General features: G+C 45.3%; 1 long non-coding RNA gene across 1 annotated transcript in view; it reads left to right on the top strand.

Annotated features, from left to right (window-relative positions):
* The window catches only part of LOC105089782 (uncharacterized), a 286,658-nt gene that overhangs the window by 180,022 nt on the left and 94,122 nt on the right, over positions 1 to 12,514 (top strand). The window contains exon 9 of the long non-coding RNA XR_010384838.1: positions 10,716 to 10,975. This is a non-coding gene — a long non-coding RNA (uncharacterized LOC105089782). The remainder of the gene's footprint in view (positions 1 to 10,715; positions 10,976 to 12,514) is intronic.

The following is a 12,514-nucleotide window of genomic DNA, read 5'->3' as shown; positions in this document are numbered from 1 at the left end:
GTTCATCAGTGAAAGACTTGTGAAGATTGAGGCAGGGGACCAGGGTGTGCCTGATGACTCTGTGTGTCCGTAACATATGCAAGGCAAGCTTCGGCGTGATGGAAATCTGAGGATGGCCGGAAGGAGCGTTGCTTTTGCCAAAGTGATGCATTTGAAGAACAGTGGGAAAGGCAGCTATGAGGGAGGCTGTTGGCGACGTGGGTGTTAGGCAGCGTTGGTGTAGGAGTAGAGAGAAAAGCCAGGGGAAAGTAAGTTTCCTCCAGCAGGAATGGGGAGGGAAACTCAGCACTGGAAAATACAAGCCTGATGATAACCAGCTTAGGAGTTTTTGCTGTGGCTGGTGGGTGCAGAAATATTCCCTGCAGAGGAGGGAAGATCACAGAGCCGAAATGTCTGCCTGTGATGCTGAAGACGGCTCATTACCCGCACAGCCCCACTCCTCCCTTCGACACACGCTGTCTGTCACCTATTGGTCACCGAAGGTGCTGTGAGTACACAGTGAGAAGGATAGACATGGAATCTGCAATCTCCTCTATCTCTCTAGGGATTTTTTTTTCCCTCTTTGGACAAGTAAGAAAGCTTTACTGAAGTTCGCATACAATTCAGGGGGTTGGGAAATAAACAAAAAAGCAAATTACATCCCAGGAACCCAAGTTATGCCCTTCATTTAAAAATATTCCTCCATCCAGTTTGCACATACGATAGAAACAACTGTAGTTTGCCCTCAGTAGGGTAGGGGTCTCATAGGAAAGGCCAAATAGTCAGCTCATCAGTGTGGTTATAGGAAAGAATTCCTCTCAAGTAGAGACTACTTTTCCAAACAAATTTGTATAGATACACTCGTGAGAATAAAAAGGTCAGGGAGCATCAGGAAAGGGTCAAATATTTGAACAGTGTGATAAGCCCTACAATTTTAGTTAAAAGAAAAAAAGAAAGAAAGAAAAGAAAAAGGAGAGTGGAATTGAGAAGATGGGATGGGAGCACATTTACTCCAGGCAAGGGTATTTGAGAAGGTGGTAGCCAGCCAAGGTTTCCTGTAGGAAGGACAACGCATTTCAGTCCTAAAGGATGACTTTGTTTTACCCAGTAAAGGGGTCGGGTGGAGAGTGCAGTTTTGATATGGGAAGACACTGTCCTGGTGGGAAAATGTTACAGCCAAAGGCTCAGAGGTTGAGGAGACTGGAGTAGGAGTACATCCATGGAACTAAAAGAAGTTCAACAGAGGAGAATAGTTACGAGGTGGTGGCAGCGGTGAGAGCTGTACACAGGCCTGGTTCTAAAGGGCCCAGTCACCCATCTGAAGCCATCCTGGTCCTAAGAGAAGGAAACTACTTTTCTAACTTCGCTGGTAGGCTGTTCTAACTGGGCTGCATGAGTGGCCTTGTAGTGAAGGTTGCAAAGCTGGAAAGAAGGTGGAATTATCCAAAATCATGATCTCTTCTACTCTTTTCACACTGGCCCTTGAGAGATAGAAACTTCAGGCCAAAGAGACACAGACCAATTGTCTGCAGGGCTGTTAGGTTACTGGCATTTCCCCCCCCCCCCCATCTCATTGTTGGTGGCACTGTGGCAGAAGGAAAGGACTCGTGCTGGAGGGGAGGAATGGGTCCCTATGCATTCCACTTGGACGCCGTCTTGTAGGCATGGGTGGAAGATGTGTTTGATCAACTGATTGATTAGAGAGGTGGTTCCTGGGCAGCCAGCCAGGCTCTGTGTGATCTCACCTGGGGAGATTCCAGGAGGGAGCATTGCTGAGATTATATGCCTTGACAATAGATTTCTTAATTCCTTCTCTCCCATCCCCTCTGTTGACTCAGATCCAGGGCTTATAGACTTAGTGGGAGATCATGGTGGGGATTGAGGGATATCTCAAAGCATGTGCCTCACCATTAATAAGCCATGGACCAAAAGTGAGACATTCTAGCTCAAACTAAAGTGCAAGATAGAGAAACTCAGTACTACCCCTTCCATACTAAGCAACCTTGACTCATTTACTTCACCTCCCAATGTTCAGCATCCTCATCTGCGAAGTGCATGTTATAATCACACCCCTTCAGGGAGACGTGAATGGCCAGGGCCGAATTCGATTGTGCACAAGAAGGGCTTAACATGGGGCCCTGCACAGTCAATCCTCAATATCAATAGCCTGAAGACTACTGTTAGTAGTAGTAGCAGTTTTAGTATTAAGGGAGTACTAATTTGAGTCTTTCTGAGACCATGTTTACTAATAAATAGATACTTGGCTGCACAAGCACATACTGATGTGAACCAGCACACATTTATTTGCCTGCAGGATGCCAGGAGAGCTGGCAGAAGTCACTGTACAACCACATGCCAGTCACATCAGCCATCAGTGCCATTAGGAAGGGGTGAGGGCGCCAAAGATTGAGTTAAGTTTTCACTGTCTAACTGGCAGTAGTTGTATTTGGGGACAGCGTGAGACCCAGGTTGGTTCCTGGAAAATGTCGTCTTCCTCTTCATCTTTCCCACTCATAGGAAAAAAAGACAGAGAACTTTCTTCAGAAGGCATTTCCTTTTTATTCTAAACTTTTAATTTCCACTGATGATTTTTGTGTCCAAGAAATTGCCTCAGTTCCCAGAAGAGATGCTCTAAGCCTCCTTCAACCTGTATGTACATGGTCATGAAATCAGACAAAATACAGGACCTGGACTTCTGAAGAGCCATAAGAAAATCATTTCACCAGCAGTTAGCATCTGTCCACACAAGCGCTGGGAATGCCCCAGTCTCAGTGACATTTTCCAGGAACCAGACAGACACAGGCTCACATTTTCCAGTGGTCATGACATCTGGTGGTCCTCCACCGTGTTTCTTTCAACCATTGCTGAAGATCACCTCACTAGGACTGGCAGGAAACCCATTCCCTAAGACTTGTCTCCACCTTCCCTCAGGGTGGCTTTTACCTTCCCCTCTAGTCACAGTGAATAGGTTTGAACCCCGATTTATCAGAAGCCAGGGAGCACAGACCCAGAAAAACTAGAGTTCCAACCTCAGCCACTCCACTTCCTAATGGTAAAGTCAATGAGTTACTCTTTCTGAATCACACTCTGTGAAACATGAATGACAGCATTTCTCCTGTTGAGCTGTTATACAGATTTAATGAAGCAGTGATGCAGAACTCAGAGAGTGCCTGATACATAGCTAAGCAGTGGATCATTACCACAATGTCTTATTTTCTATATTCTGTTTCTATATGGCCTCATCACCTTGCCCCAAAATTAATATAATTGACCCCTATTGACTCCCTGCATCGACTGTCACCTTTTTTTTTTTTTGATGTCACCTTTTGTCACCACAGTAAACATCCAGAGGGGAGATACGTTATTCACTCATTCACTCACTCACTCGTTCATTCATTCAGTTATTTAGTTTTGCTGTAGGGGAGTCCATCTAGCCTACTGGTTAGTTTTGACATCTGGCGGACCTAGCTTTTCTTGTACCAGTTATCTAATGTACAGCCTTGGAGAGGTTACTGAAACTTGCCAGCCTCAGTTACTTCATCTATAAAATATGAATAATAAGCTCTGCCCCACCAGGAAGTGGTTCTAAATTTGAGTTTGTATAAAATCCATCTGGGAAGCTTGTTGAAATGAAGATTCCTGGGCAAGATCTGGGGTGCAGCCTGGGTAACCATATATGTAATTAGCTCTCCATGTGATGCATAATTTGAGAAGCCTACTATGAAGATGGAATTAGGTACTTCCTGTCAAGGACTTAGTCCAGTGCCTTGCACATAGTAGGCACTCTTACTATTAATTAGAGCATTCAACAGACTTTTGGGCCAATCAAAGAATGTTTTGGGCCCCTCCTACGTGCTAGGCACTGAGGTAGGTAGTAACCCAGAGAAATGAGTTCCAGCCATTGAGTCTAAAAGAACAGGCAGACATTGAACAAATATTCTAAGTATTATTAAAAAAAAATAGAATACTCTAAATGATTGGGAAAATGGTTCAGACACTACTCTCTCCCTTTGCCTACCACCCTTTTTTAAATCTTTTAAGATCTACTTCCTGAACCAGCGAGGGAAAGCTGATTGTTAAATTTTCAAGAATTTTGTGAGCCAAGAAACTTCCCATTGATAACTTGAAATGGCCCTTGCTGGAAGTATTTACACCGTGGAAATCCAGAAACACCACAAATCAGGGCTCTCCCCACAACCCCAAGAGCCAGTTTGGTAAACATTTACTAGCACACCACGGCACACAGGCCATCTTACCACCCTCTCTCTGTTCTTTGCCTTCTTCCCACAGTACTTGTACTGGTTTGACCCCTTCCCCCACCTCCACATCCAATTGTCTGTCTCAGAACCACCCAGATGAAATCTCATGCCATGTTTAGATTTTTTCCCTGGGAGAGTGGTTGAATGCCAGGTCACCAATCCCGCTGGCAAGGACGCTAGTCTACATAATTAATTCCACCTGCTGGGCACACCCTATTCTTCTTGGTGGATAAGGGGAGGAAATTCCCTCTCAAGTGACCATGACATCTGATGGAATGTTTCTTGTCATCCCTCTCGAGGTCCACTCCCTACCCCACCCCCCTGCCACAACATCGCTCTCTGGGGTCACATTGGCAGAACAAGGTATTTTGAAGAGTCCCTTCCACTGGGTGGGGGAAGTCAGGTGCTATCACCAGCCAGGTGTCTCCCTGTGCCCTGGAAGGGAGGAGGACCCAACCCTGGCAGGTCCCTGCAGGAGGTCCCCTAATCAGATCATTGGTTGGCCCCACTATGAGACATTCTTTTCTTTTGTACAGAACATTCTCTCCACTCCAGATTCCCTCTGATAGAAAATCAAAAGGAGAAATGCCAGGCCATAGAATTTAAACAGAAGGGCCTTAGACAATTTATCTCACACTTCAGCAACTTTGCAGTTTATATTTGTAAACCTCACTTATTTACTTGTCCTGTTTTTGTTAATGTAAACTCATTTGGAGCCACCACATAAAAGGGTTTTGTTTACATGGCCTCTGCTTTCAGTTTAGATTCTTGGTTTAGTCTATTAACATGAGCCTCATTTTTTTTTTCTCCCAAAGAATAAAAAACTTTAAATAAAGTTCTGAGCCTCCCAGACAGGGATAACATGCCCAAGATTTTGTACAAAAGGCTCAAAGCATGGCAACAGAAGGGTGGGGGGCAAAGAAGGAATTTTAGGGAGGCCCAGGCCTGCAGACTTCACAAATCAGGCTTGCCCGGGTATCAGAGTTTGAAGTTTGGGGCTTGCCAAAGCTTTCTGGCCGGGAAACCATGATCTTCTGTCAGGACAGAGCTGAGAGCTTGTGACTCATGTTGGCTCAGTGGGGCTCACAGAGGGGTTCCCAGAGTCTCACTTCCACCCTGTTACCTAATACCCAAGGTCTCTCAGAATCAGCACTTCCTCACAGGCTTGTGGGACACCTTTCCACCCACTCATCACATAGGGAGATGGTCTTATTACCCGCAAAGGCGGCAAACGAAGGCTGATTGGTGTTGTCACCTGCTCCTATGTCTCTTGGTGTGTGTGTGTGTGTGTAGGGGGATCTTTGTGGAGCACTAGGGGCAGAAATCACTGCCATGGGATTTACCCACTAACAACAGTGGGCAACTGGAAAAACATTCATTTTTCTCCTCTACCTTCCCGCCCCCGGCTTCATTCATATTTCTGGATGGTGGGAAGACAAGTTACCTCCAGCAACTTAAGCAGAAAAGACTCAAGAACCATGAGAACTTGTTTCAGGTGCTTTGCTTAAAGATTTGAGACTCCCCTGTGGACTCTCTGGGGCATCCTCTCCCCAGTACCCACTTTCCAGGCTGTGGCTATGTGCAACTCACAGGTGCAGGCCTGGGCAAAGGCACCTGGGAATCCTGTCACCCTGTAAGGAGCCTCTTAAAGGGAGGGGAAAGAACTCATAGGCAATAATCAATAGGAAAATTATAAAAGTGTGATGCAGCTGCTCTATAGAATATCATGTGACAGAATGGATTAGCTACATCAGAATATCCTGAAAGAGAAAGGTCTGGGACATATTGTCCAGTTAAAAAGCATATGTGCAACACAATGCCATTTATATTTAAAAAAAGCTTCAATTTCAAAGGCACTATGTTGAGTGAGAAAACACAGTCTCAGAGAGTCAAATGCTACATGATTCCATTTATATGATTTATAATTTTTATATAATTGTCTCAAAATGACAGATTATAGACATGGAGGGAAGGTTAGTGGTTGGCAGAGGTTGGGGAAGAGATGGGGGGAGAGCAGGTATAACTATAAAGGAGTAGCTGATGAAGTAATTAGAATAATTTATTGAAGATATAATTCTGTATCTTTCTTGTGGTCATGGATGTGCAAATCTACATGTGATAAAATGACATAGAACTGTATACCTATTTTTACCAATGTAATTTCCTGGTTTTGATATTGTAGTATAGTTATATAAGATGTAATTGCTAGAGGAAACTGGGTGGATCTGGGTACAAGTCTCAAAACAATACCATATATTTCCATAGATATATTTGTAAGTAAATGAAAACAAACAAAAAGCGAAAAGGATACATACCAGAATGATTGCTTTCTTCATTTGCCAGAAGGGAAGTACTTGGGATTAGGATTGGTCAGAAGACACTTTTCCTTTTCCATAATGTTAGAGTATTTTTCCAACTGATATACATTTGTGTATTATTTGTTTATTTTTAATAAAAAGTATTGTTAACTTTGTAGAGTCAGCCAAAATCAACAAGTATTGATTGAACATGTACTATGTTCCAGATATGGTTGCAACAGTAAAAAGCCAGATACAATCTCTGTCCTCATGGAGGGACAGTCCAGCTACACAAATAGCCATTAAACAGATGGCCACATATATAGTGGTTGCCAGAACCAAGAGGCATCATGAGAGATGAAAATGTGGAGCAGAGAACCTCGGGTTCATCTCTGTAGCCTCCACAACCACTCTGTACCCAGTGTATTCACTCACTCACTCACACACTCACTATTTATTCACTCATCAAACATTTGCTATGCCTTTCTTGATCACCCTGAGGAGATGGAGATGAGCAACCGGGCTTCCTGCCTCGGTTACAGAAAGCACAGCCAAGAGGCTGACCAATAACAAGTCTAGGCAATGGGTTTGATAAGGACTGATCTGCTCTAGTTGAAATGGCGTTTGGGCAAGTGGGCTGTTCACACAGACTCTACAACATGAATAGTGCCCCCAAGTCCCCACCAAAGTCCTAAGAGCCAGTGGTCCTTAACTTGGGGGTCTGGGTCCCACTGAGTCCTCTCTGTCTGGCTTCAACCTCCATCCACTATCTCCGCCTCTCAGAGCCCTCTGAGGGATTCCTCAGAGCGCCACATGGGAACATCTTTCTGTTTTGGCTGCTCAGCCTCCACCTCCCCATCTCCTAGACTCAGCAGTTTGATCGTTGTTGAGGGAACCACCTTGCTCTCTCTTTCAATTTTATGTGATTTAATGTAGACAGACTTCCAACCAAGGATCTAGGAATGGGATCATCAGAGCCCATGAGAGATTCACCTTCAAAACTTGTGTGAGGATTGTTGAAAAAAGGCCTTGTTTCCATAGGAGTTGTGAGAAGAGTTGATGTCAGCCTGAAGCTGCTGGGGCAACCATCTCATCTGAAAATACAATCAATGGGAGCAAAACAGAGCTGCGAGGAATCCTGAGTCAAAAGATATCTTTTGAGCGCTTGGATCCAGCTATGCCTGAAGGCCTGAACCTAGAAATTCCTATACTTTTCAGTTACATGGGCCAGGAAATCCTCCTTTTTGGCTTAAACCAGTTTGAGTTGGGTTTCTACACAATTTGTAACTGCTAGGGAGTGGAAGGACCTTTGAATGACAGAATGTTAATGCTAGAAGACATTGTATATATGCATAACTCTTCAAGGGGCCACTTCACTTTTTAACCACCAATAGATCCTTTTTATTACTCCTTCTCTACTGCTACCTTGTTTTGATAGATTATGTGTACAAAAAAAAAAAAACCCCTAAATTATTCATCAATAAGGGCATTGTTTTTCAATTTCATTGAACACAATGATAATAGCCATCATTTATATGGCCCTATGGTAAATATCACAGACTTGGATGTGAACATTGCCTGCCTTCCCTATCTATAATGGGTCACTTTGGGGAACTAACATCACCTCTCCAAGTCTCCTTTCCTCATCTATGAGATGAGATGTGAATATTACCCACTTCATGGGGCTGTTGTATGGAATAATTAAGAGAATGCATGTGAAGCACATAGCAAGGTGTGAGGACTGGTAGCTGTTAATTAGCATTAAAATTATCATTATCAGGATGTCTAATCTTGACAGTAATTCTGCAGTGATGTTATTATTCTTACCTTCTGAAGGAGAAAGGTGAGCCTTTGGGAGGTCACAGGGCTTGGTTGGCTTGTGGTAGGGTCAAGGTTAGAACCCAAGTGTCCTTGTATTGTAAGTCCATGTCCACACTTTCTCACCATACTCACTGTCCCAAACACCCCCCCCACCACACACACACACACACACACACACACACACACACACACACTATTGGAGCAATGAAAGAGCAACGTTAAGTTTCTATAACATGTGTTCTCCAAGTCTTAACTGAGCACTCACTAAGTTCCAGGCATTATTCTAGATGCTGGTTGGTGCTAATTAACCTATTATTTCTAATTAGCGTATCTGGTATTAGGTTGGACAACCAACAGTTTCTGATGGAATTTTATAAAAATACTTAAAGTAGCTCAAAATACTTAAAATTCTTAAATACTTAAAATAGCTCTTATTAAATATGAGGGCCTAAGCACACACTCTTTTATTTCCATGCCCTCCTTCCCAACGGAACCCTTCCAAAATGGCAAAGATATAAAGAGTCATAAACTTGCAGGACCGTGAGAACAAGATATCTGACTAAGGCAAACAAGAGATGTCAACCAAATTGAATGACGTGAGTTTCCAGCTGAAAGGGTCCACCAGGTACCCAAAACAGTGGATGAAGAAAGACAAGGAGACAAGGAGAAGGACCTAAAAACTGTCGGGGAAAGAAAGAGAAAATGGCTCACATTACAAAGACACCCAAACAGAATGGCAAATGCTACAAGAATACCAGTGGATTTATCTTTTCCCAAAATTTGGAAGTAAAGCAAGATAAAAGCAGTTTCAACTGTCTGAACCCCAGTTTCATCATCAGTAAATTGGTGATCAAATGTTAGAGTGTGGATTAACAAATTATATTTATCATGTGGCGAGCAAGGTCGGAAGTATTCAGTAATGCAATGAATGGGCAGTTTCTCTCATTACTGTTCAAAACTCACCTTGATCAGGACACCAAAGCAGCCTGTTCCTCTTTGGGAGGGGTCCAGGGCTCCAAGCATGAATCAGAACAGCTCAGAAATCTCCCCTTGATGGAATCAGAAGCTAGGTCACCAAAGTTTTCAGTACCACCCAACCCCGCAGACCTCGGGTTGGACCCAGGTGAAAAATTCAATTGTGCAATCTCGCCTCATTCCTCAGATGTCTCAGCTGCCCACGTCCGTTAGGGGGAGGTTACGGGGAAGGCCTGCAAGGGCCAGGCCCTCAGAAGCCGTTCCTTACAAATCGTGGGTTGAGATGGACAACCAGAGGCTCTCAGCTGTGGCACTTATCCCCATCTCAACCAAAAGCTCGTGCCCCACGATAACCCCTCGTCAGCTTTGCAGTCCATTCCTGCCTCCAATGCTATCGAGACATTTTTGCCTGGGGTACTACAGGCATTCCAGATGGCCCACCCAGTGCCTACCTCACTTTCTCTCAGCTCACCTTCCACGCTTTACACTGGTTGTCATTCCCAAAACATATCTGATCTTATCGGTGCCTCTTACCATCCTTCAGTCCAGCCACACGGCACCCCCCGCCCTCGCCAAGCCCCTCCCACCCACTCCCACCTCCAAGCCCCTGCTTGAGCTGTGACTTCTGCCTCCAGGGCCTTTTCCTCCTATCCTGTAGCCCAAGGCCTACCATCCTGTGCCTTGTGTGTGCACCCCTCATGCTTCATCAGAGGCCAGACTTTATGTGAGTTAATTGTGACGTCTCTCTCCAAGGAGACCAACAGAGAAGGGTGATCATAGTGTATTTAAGTCTGAATTCCTTGCAACAGTCAGCTCAGAGGTGAATGTTTAATATCAGTCCCGGATTGTGGGATAAAGCAGTCAAATCTGAGTCGTGCTGATAGAATCCTGAGCACATTGATGCCCTTCCCCTTGGCTCCAGGGCTTGGAGTGTTCTTCATTGGCCAAGGTCACTGTGGGGAAGATGCTCTATTAGTCAAATATGCATTAATCTGCTCTTAGGCACATTGCCCCACTTGTAGTTAAAACTTTGTCTTATTTATTTCTTTCCAGTAGAAAAATGAATGCTATCATGCCCCATTCAATATGTCAGGAGCACCAGTCAGCAAGAGAGGAGGAGATCTAGGGAACCGAAAGGCCCTGGAACACAGTTCAGGGACCCTTATTCCTTCTGACTAGCAGTAACTCTGTTAATGAACTTTACTTTGAGCTCATTTCACCACCACCTTGCTCACGCCTGTAGCACAGGTAGCTGGCACAGAGCAGCGTTAAGAGTGGCAAACATTTCCTCCTCACCCTCATGTAACACGCATGAGGCTTACGTTGTTTGCATTCAGTTTTTTTTCTTTAATGGACATACCTCTCTCCCTCTTCTGCCTTCCAGAATCTCCAACGTGAAATGAGCACTGCTTGAGCTGAGACATAAATGAACCAATACCCGCTTTGCGAGTTTTCTCTTAAGGATAACCATCATTATTCATTCCTCACACAACAAAATTATCAATAATAATTCATGAGACAATTACAGTGGAATCCCAATACAGAGAGACATCTGGAAGACCCATTAGAGAGCCCCGTGTGAACAAAGGTTAAGAAACAGTACAAGGAGAAACAAGCAAGGACTCCGGATTTCATCACTGGAAGGTAACGTGTGTGTGTTTGTATCTGCCGTCTCCCTCAGTGGTTTACCTCTTCTAAATGGAAATCTGTTTGAACGTCCTTGTCCAAGAGGCCCTTTTTCTGTTCTCCCTCTGCTTTCTGATTTTGATGGGGTCAGGGGGAGATCTGAGGAGGTGTGTTTTCTTTTTCGGAATGTGAGGTGTTTGGATGAGGTGGAGGATGACTCTGGTGGAAAGGCTCTGCTCCGCATGACTGGTTTTTGATCTGGAAGGAGCGGAGAGCTGGTGTTTACCGCGGGCTGGTTGGGAAGCTGCCTCTAATCACACCCTGGGCTAGACTCACAGAGGCTCAGTCTGGAAGGCTGACATTTGCCCTGTCAGCATCGCCTGATGCGTTCATACCTCCGTGTTCTCACAGTTCACCTGAGAGACTGTGAATTCCGCGGCTGCCTGGGAGGCCCTGCGTTCAGCTCCTTCAAGGCAGAATGCCATTAATTTCAGCAGACGTTTCCAGGCCCCCCAGCCTTCCCAGGGACACGCCTCTGCCAAGGAGCCGAAAGGCCTGTGCTCGGGATAACTGGGGGGGGGGGGGTCACCCTGCTGTCAGGGAGGGTTGTGGTCATGCAGAAACTATGTGTGCGGGATGGGAGTGGTCCTGTACACGGCAGAGGAGGGAAACATTTGACGCACTTCAAGGACCAGGCCAACTGGAGAATTCTCCCCCTAGCATTCTCCTAATGAGAAGACCCTGCCAATACCACCACCAAACCAAGTTCAGAGAGACGGAGAACAAAGAAAGCAAGATAGTTCCCCCCAGATGTTGGCAAGATGAGCAGCGTGTCAGGGTCCAGAAGCCTGCAGCCTAGTTTAGGCGACATCAGGTTTATGTTAAGACCTGAACGTGGACTTGAAGGTTTGCTGTGGTGCCTGCCCGTGTCCCTCAAGGGCTGTACCTCACCAAGCACCTTCCCATGCTCACTGAGCATCATTGCATTGGCTCCCTTTCCCCATCAGAGTTCCTGCGGGACCAGAAAGACTATCTCCTAGCTACTTATTCAGATGTCAACGCAGCAATGACACCACCCTTCACTCTTACGTGCTCACCCTGTGACACACGTTTCTAACATCTTGTGTGCACTGGGGCAGAGGTGTCAGGGCAGAGTGCTGAAAAGCACAGCTAGTCCCCTCCTTAAGTCATAAACCCCAACCCAATCAAGGCGAGACGAGAGACCATCACTCCGTCATGCAGAGCCAGGAGGGTCTCCACTTTGGCAGAATCAGAATCACCCTGGGGGGTTGTTCCAACATGCTGGCCCCACCCTCAGAGTTTGTGATTCAGTAGAGCTGGGGTGCGGTGCTGAAAATGTGCATTTCTAACAGATTCCCCAGTGATGTCGAAGCTGCTGGTCCAAGGGTCACACTGAGAATCGCTGTACAGGTAAAACACTGAGGCCTATCAGCAGCCAGCAGTGGGTGTCTTAGCCAAGGTCTCACTTACAGAAAGTAGTTAATCCAAAATTTAGACTTAGGTCTCATCCCAAAGCCTTGTTCATACTAATGGCAG

The sequence above is a fragment of the Camelus dromedarius genome, chromosome 17 (genome assembly GCF_036321535.1).
Source record: "Camelus dromedarius isolate mCamDro1 chromosome 17, mCamDro1.pat, whole genome shotgun sequence".
Classification (NCBI taxonomy): Eukaryota; Metazoa; Chordata; class Mammalia; order Artiodactyla; family Camelidae; genus Camelus; species Camelus dromedarius.
Note: the sequence above shows the minus strand (reverse complement) of the source record. Positions and strands in the feature narration are given on the sequence as shown.